A 7339-nucleotide genomic window follows, 5' to 3' on the forward strand; every position below is an offset into this window, starting at 1 on the left:
CATTTACACGAGCCGACGCACGCTGTACAGGGATAAGCGATGGTTAATACGATGGTCCGTGCTCGTACAGTTTACGTATTGTCGGCAGCACATCCCCTGTTTGTACGCTGTGGACAACGAGGATTTTTTGGGACGCATAAAAGATGTGATCAGCTGACCAATGAGTGCAGTTTATCGTCTGATCGTCGCTGCCCGTGATCGAAAACAAGCGCTCGTATGATTATCGGCATTGGTAAAGGGGTCTTAATGTCAATAAAAGGTTTTTTTTTTATATCACAACGTTTCTAAGCATTTTCTATAGAACTTGATGGAAACCCATCGAGCCTAAAATAGACCCATCCTGGAACCCAGGGGTATAAACAGGCTTTTCTTTACAGCCGAGGTCTTGATGACGTCATTGAGACCGCGCGGTTATATTATTATTATAGATTGTGGGAGATCAAACATCAGGATATAGTTTTGTTGGCTTTAGCGATGGTTTGAACATTTGGTGTACTTCTTCTATTAGCCACAAGGGGGCGATACATAACATGGAAGAACGCAGTGCGGGAGCCTTTTGGTTTTTCTTGGCTTTTATATTGTGGGGCTATTATATAATCTATACCAGTGGTTCCCAACCGGGCTGCCGAGAGCTGTTCAGGGGTGCCGCGGCTCAACCACGGCAAAAAAAAAAAAATCACAATTTTTTTTAAAATTTTTTTTATTTTTTTTGCTACAAGCTCCGCCCCCGACGTTGTAGCAGACGTGACGCGCGGACGTCTGTTACAAGCACCGCCCACCGCTTCCCACTAGAAGCCTGACGGAGGGAGAGGAGCCATTAACACTGGGTAGGGTAAGTGGGTTTTCTTTACTTTCTTAGCAGTTGTGTGAGAAATGGAGCCAGGGGAATGTGGGTAGTTGTAGTTCTCTCCTCTTATACCTCCTCCCTGTAATGTCCTCTGATATCCCATAATAACAGCCTGGACATGCTGGGAGTTGTAGTTCTCTCCTCTTATACCTCCTCCCTGTAATGTCCTCTGATATCCCATAATAACGTCCTGGACATGCTGGGAGTTGTAGTCCTCTTCTACCTTCTCCCTGTAATGTCCTCTGATATCCCATAATAACGTCCTGGACATGCTGGGAGTTGTAGTCCTCTCCTCTTATACCTCCTCCCTGTAATGTCCTCTGATATTCCATACTAAGTCTGGACATGCTGGGAGTTGTAGTTCTCTTCTCTTATACCTCCTCCCTGTAATGTCCTCTGATATCCCATACTAAGTCTGGACATGCTGGGAGTTGTAGTCCTCTCCTCTTATACCTCCTCCTGTAAACTTTCTCTGATATCACATAACATCCTGGACATGCTGGGAGTTGTTGTTCTTATACCTCCTTATTTATTCCTTCCCCAGGGGTAATCACACTTTCTATCTGTGATGGTCCCTTTACTAGAGGGGCAGATGGTTATTTTATCGGGGGGCGGGGGGACTGAGGCTGATGGTGGCTTTACTGGAGGGGGCTGATGGTCATTTTACTGGGGGGACGGAGGCTGATGGTGGCTTTACTGAGGGGTCATTATAATGTGAGTGGGGGGCTGACGGTCATTACTGTGAGTGGGGGGCTGACGGTCATTACTGGGAGTGGGGGGCTGACGGTCATTACTGGGAGTGGGGGGGCTGACGGTCATTACTGTGAGTGGGGGGCTGACGGTCATTACTGTGAGTGGGGGGGCTGACGGTCATTACTGGGAGTGGGGGGCTGACGGTCATTACTGTGAGTGGGGGGCTGACGGTCATTACTGGGAGTGGGGGGGCTGACGGTCATTACTGGGAGTGGGGGGCTGACGGTCATTACTGGGAGTGGGGGGGCTGACGGACATTACTGGGAGTGGGGGGGCTGACGGTCATTACTGGGAGTGGGGGGGCTGACGGTCATTACTGGGAGTGGGGGGGCTGACGGTCATTACTGTGAGTGGGGGGCTGACGGTCATTACTGGGAGTGGGGGGCTGACGGTCATTACTGGGAGTGGGTGGGCTGACGTCATTACTGGGAGTGGGGGGCTGACGGTTATTACTGGGAGTGGGGGGGCTGACAGTCATTACTGGGAGTGGGGGGCTGACGGTCATTACTGGGTGTGGGGGGCTGACATCATTACTGGGAGTGGGGGGGCTGACGGTCATTACTGGGAGTGGGGGGGCTGACGGTCATTACTGGGAGTGGGGGGCTGACGGTACATTTTCGCTGCTGCGTGTCTAGAGATCATATGGATTATTAGATGTTTTATTTCTGTATATTTGTACTGCATTGTTGCAGCTCATCGTCCTCCAGCTGCGGCCTTTCATTTCCATGACGACTGCTCCACTTTTCCTTTGCTCCAGTTTTAAATTTCCCACCTTTGTCTGGATTACGGATTCTCTGTAAGGTTCTGTGCACAGGACCTATTTTCAGGCGTTTTACGCCTCGAATCACGCCTGAAAAGACGGCTCCATTACGTCTCCAAACATCTGCCCATTGCTTGCGGGATCTGCTGCGGGTAGCTCTTCTGTTGCCGCATTATTAAATAGATCATTGATGTCGCTGTTCTGGTAATTGATGCCACGAGCTCTAAATCTCCTGCGTAGACAGTTACATGGTATAATTTTGTCTCCCTGCAGCCACCACTAGAGGGAGCTCACTGCATACTGTTTTGTTACCAAGTTCAATGTACAACCATATACAATGAGCTCCCTCTAGTGGTGGCTGCAGATAGCATGTTCTGTTTTAAATCTGTTTACCTGATGTTCCTTGGGGGACATTAAGGTAATAGGCCATGTTCACACAGGGCAGATACGCGGCGTAAAAGTACACAGCGTATTGGCCCTGGGCTCCGGAGGTAATTCTGGCTGAAAAACTGCAGTTTTTCGGCTGGAATGTCCATAGAAGGTAGAAAAAAACCAAAAAAAACCATACTTACCCGTAGCCATGGTGACGTGTCCCTCTGATGTTCTGCAGCAGTCATATGGGATGAGACATCATCCCTGGAGGCCGGGTTGAATGCAGGAGCAGAGAGATCTGGGTAAGTTTGGCGGTTTTTTTCCGCTGCGTCTGGATGAGATTTGTTTGAATCTCCTCCACTCTTCTGCTTCTGTATTACGCTGTGGAGTTTCCGCAATGAAATCCGTTGCAGAAAATCCGCCGTGTTTACCCTACGTGTGACCCCGGCCAGACAGTGAATTTCCATGTAGCGGGAGATTCATTTTCAGCTGTGATTATGGATTTCTTTCTTACAGGTAGTGGGGAAACAAGTCACAGACCGAGCACGCAACGAAGAAGACGTTACCGCCCAGGAGCCCGTGCGCTGATGGAAATAAGAAAGTACCAAAAATCAACCAATCTGCTCATTCAGAAAACCCAGTTTTTCCGCCTGGTGAGTGGATGTGTCCTCTGCGGCTGCTCCTCTTTATTGTCGGTGATATTCCCCTTTTATTCTTGCAGGTGAGAGAGATCTGCCTGAAGTATTCCCGCGGCGTGTTTTACTACTGGCAAAGCACCGCACTTATGGCGCTACAAGAGGTCAGTATCTCCTACAATGCACTGTCCATGTAACGCATGGGTCAACCAGAGAGGGAGCTGCTCTTTGCAGTGGTTCACTACTCAGCCCCCGCCCCCTCTAACACATCCATATGCCCTAGCGGGACATTTGCATAGGGGTTGTGATGCATTGTGGGAGTTCCAGAGGCCAGACCCCCCCCCCCCCCCCACCATCACTCTAGCTAACAGCTCATAAAAGTGAAATCTGATCAGTCCTTCGAGCTGTGTAGTAAATTATACCGGGAGTGCTGTCACTTTAAGAGGGACTAATGCTCTTCTGTATCCACAGTCAGCTGAGGACTTCCTCGTGAGTCTCTTTGAAGATTCTTACCTCTTCAGTCACCAGGCCAATAGGGGCACTCTCTTTGTGAAGGACATGCAGCTCGCACGGAGAATCCGAGGCATCCCGTATGAACTGTGATAACGCTGCCGTTTTATCTCTCAAGATTTGATGAAGAATGATCACGTGTAAATAGTTTTATATTAATGGAGAAAATCTATTGGGAAATACAAGTTTTGCCATTGCATAAAAGATCCAGTTTGGAAGAGTAAACCGGCTTTAGCGCCCCCTCCTGACACTGGTTACAGTGGAGGTTTTTTCTTTGTTTTATCTGTTCATGGGAAAGTTGTTACAACCAATATGGCTGCCACTGCAGTTTGCAGGGTGGTAGTGCAGTCGTTTTTCTGTCCAGCTATGTAATGGGTTGTAGGGGTCCAGGATGTAGCACAGAAAATGACCACAAGGCGGCACTGCTGGACAAAACCGCTAACAAAGACGCTGGACACAACCGCTAATGAAACCTGATCTGGCCGACCTTCTAATTGTTCTGCTGAGTTTATGATCCGCTTCCTGTTTTTATTCTGTGAAGATTTGTTAATTTTTTCAAATAAAAAAAAAATGTATATTATAACTTTGATCTTCATCATTTTAGACTAATCTTCATAAGGGCTTGGATATGATCAATGACTCCAGCTTCGCTGTAGTTCAATACTCTTGCTCTGTCCCACCCCCATTCTTTACACTGCAGCTATGCTTGTTCAGAGTGTTTGCTGTGTGGGTGGGTGTGTGGGTTGGGTCCAGAATTATTTGGGCAGTGACACAATCTTCATGATTTGGGTTTTGCTGCCACCACATTGGATTTGAAATGAAACAACTGAGATGCAATTGAAGTTGAAACTTTCAGGTTTATTTCAAGGGGTTAAACAAAAATCTCCTGTGAAAAGTTTAGGAATTGCCACCATTTTTCTACACCACCTCCTCATTTCAGGTGATCAAAAGTGATTGGACAAATTAACATTACCATAAATGTTTTTTTTAATACTTTGTAGAGAATCCTTTGCAGGCAATGATGGCCTGAAGTCTGGAACCCATGGACATCACCAGACGCTGGGTTTCCTCCTTTGTTTTTTTTGTTTTTTATTTTCAAGAAAAGAAATGGGGATACAGAAAAAGAAAAGGGGGTGACATGGGTACAGAAAAAGCCCATGAGGGCCGATCATTTCAACCTATATTTCAACAACAATAAGTAAATATGCAATCAAAGTCCTCCCAACATAGTACCATCAATACACTACAAGCATTAGTATAGCAAGACAGGAATACCAGCATTACACCCTCATCCGCCCCTCCATCACCCACATCTCAGTCAATTCTTAGTAACGATTGATTCAAATAGGGAAGTAAACGAAGGGTAGAAGGACAAAAGGAAGGGGGGGGGGGGGTATAGGGAAAATCTTAAAGGGAATGTGTTGCCAGAAAAACATGTTTTTTTTTTAAAAATTAAACATTTAGTGTGTGGGTGATTAAACATTGTTCAAATTTTTTTTATTTTTTTGCACGAGTCCATGTAATATTATAAATTATTTCTAATTTATAATACTACCCATTTTTGGTCACTAGATGGAGCTGTTCCCAAAATTGCAGCATTGCAACATTGGGTTAAAAGCCCTCGCTCTAGTGAGCTCTCAGCATCCCCCCCTCCTTTATCCTGGCTAGTGCCGGGATAAACGAGGGGTTTGAAAGGTTTAACCTCCTACACTGTGTGTCGCCATTTTTTGAGGTAACCCACAGTGTAGTAGGTTTACATACAGTAGTAAACACACACAAACACTAACATACATTGAAATCTCTTACCTGCTCCTGCCGCCGCGGCTCCCTCCGGCCCGTCCGCTCCCTTTGCTGCCGCTGTTCCATGTGCACAAGTCCGGAAGCCGCGACCGGAAGTAGTAATATTACTGTCCGGCCGCGACTTCCGGTCCACAGGAAAATGGCGCCGGACGGCGCCAATTTCGAATAGGACTGTGTGGGAGCGGCGCATGCGCAGTTCCCACACAGACGCCGTACACGGCAGTCAATGGGACGGGAGCCGTTCGCAGTCCCTATGGGACTGTGGCTGCCGTGTTCCATGTCTGTGTGTGTCGTTAATCGACACACAGAAATGGAACAAAAAATGGCAGCCCCCATAGGGAAGAAAAAGTGTAAAAATAAGAAACAGTAAAACACAAACACACAAATGAAAATAAACGTTTTTATTAAAGCACTAACATCTTTAACATATAAAAAAATTATTTGTGATGACACTGTTCCTTTAAGAGGGAGAAGGGGAGATGTTCTCCCCTCACTCCCCCCCCCCCCCACAGCACATCACAGACCAGAGAGAACTCAAGAGCTCCCTGGTTCTCCACTAATCAGTTCACCCATGGCCCTCTTGTATCTGCCCGACTTGCAGAAGTCAAACCAATAGAACCAGGTTTTCTGAAACTGTGTTGCTCGTTCGGGTGCGGAATGGAGCAACTCCTCCATTCTCCGAATTTCGTGATTGCGCTCCAGCCATTGTCTAGTCACAGGAGGCTCAGAGGATCTCCAACCCCCCGAGAATACAAGCCTTAGCTGCGTTCAGCAAATGTCTCACTAACATCTTCCTGTAGCGCCCCACAGGTATATCGTGGTGGTGCAGCAAAATCCATGCCGGATCATCTCCCAGCGAGATTCCTGTGATCTCCAGAATGATATCTTGAACCTCTGACCAATAGGTGCGAAGGTTCTCACAGCTCCAGAATATATGTAAAAGCGTTCCCTCTTCTCTGCCGCATCGCCAACATAAAGGAGAAACATCCGGGAACATTTTATGTAGCACATGTGGGACTCTGTACCAACGGGATAGTATTTTAAAACTGGTTTCCTGATAGGCGTTACTAATAGACGCCTTATGTGTGAGGAGCATGATCTTTTCCCTTTGCTCTTGTGTTAGAGTAATCTGAAGATCTCTTTCCCATTTCGTAATATATGGTGGGATGAAATCCTCAGCAGGAGTGAGCAGCACGCAGTAAAGACTGGACAGGGCCCGTCTCACATGCCCCGTTTGAGAACACATAGTTTCAAAGGAAGATAGAGCTCGGTCATAGGAAGCCGGTGTAGGTAGTCTTGACAAGTAATGAGTCAACTGTAACGCCTGCCATTGGGACGCGTCCGGGAGACCCTCTGGCTGGGAACGCTCTTCTCGACGCAGCCAGGGCCGCCATCAGGGGGGTATTAGGGGTACTGGTGTGAAGGGCCCGGCCAAACCTAACTGAAAGGGTGGCCGGGCAACTGCCGTGACATTCTTTTGGTAGGAAAAAACGGGCCCCTGCAATGGGGCCCGTTTTTTTCACCAAAAGAATGTCGTGAGCTGCTGCGGGCCCCCTCCCCATGGGGGGGCCGTCAAACCGCCCGCGCGCGACCTATCACGCGCACAAGGAAACTCCCGCGCATGTGCAGTCACGAGCGCGCACCCACGAACGGCCGCACTCG

General features: G+C 47.8%; 1 long non-coding RNA gene across 1 annotated transcript; it reads left to right on the forward strand.

The window, feature by feature from the left end:
- The first annotated feature begins 620 nt into the window (after positions 1-620).
- Positions 621-4409, forward strand: LOC142761179 (uncharacterized). Its single transcript, XR_012883538.1, has 3 exons — positions 621-832; positions 3249-3531; positions 3839-4409. It is a non-coding gene; the product is annotated as an uncharacterized LOC142761179 (long non-coding RNA).
- Positions 4410-7339: the final 2930 nt, after the last annotated feature.

Source organism: Rhinoderma darwinii, chromosome 4 (genome assembly GCF_050947455.1).
Source record: "Rhinoderma darwinii isolate aRhiDar2 chromosome 4, aRhiDar2.hap1, whole genome shotgun sequence".
NCBI lineage: Eukaryota > Metazoa > Chordata > Amphibia > Anura > Rhinodermatidae > Rhinoderma > Rhinoderma darwinii.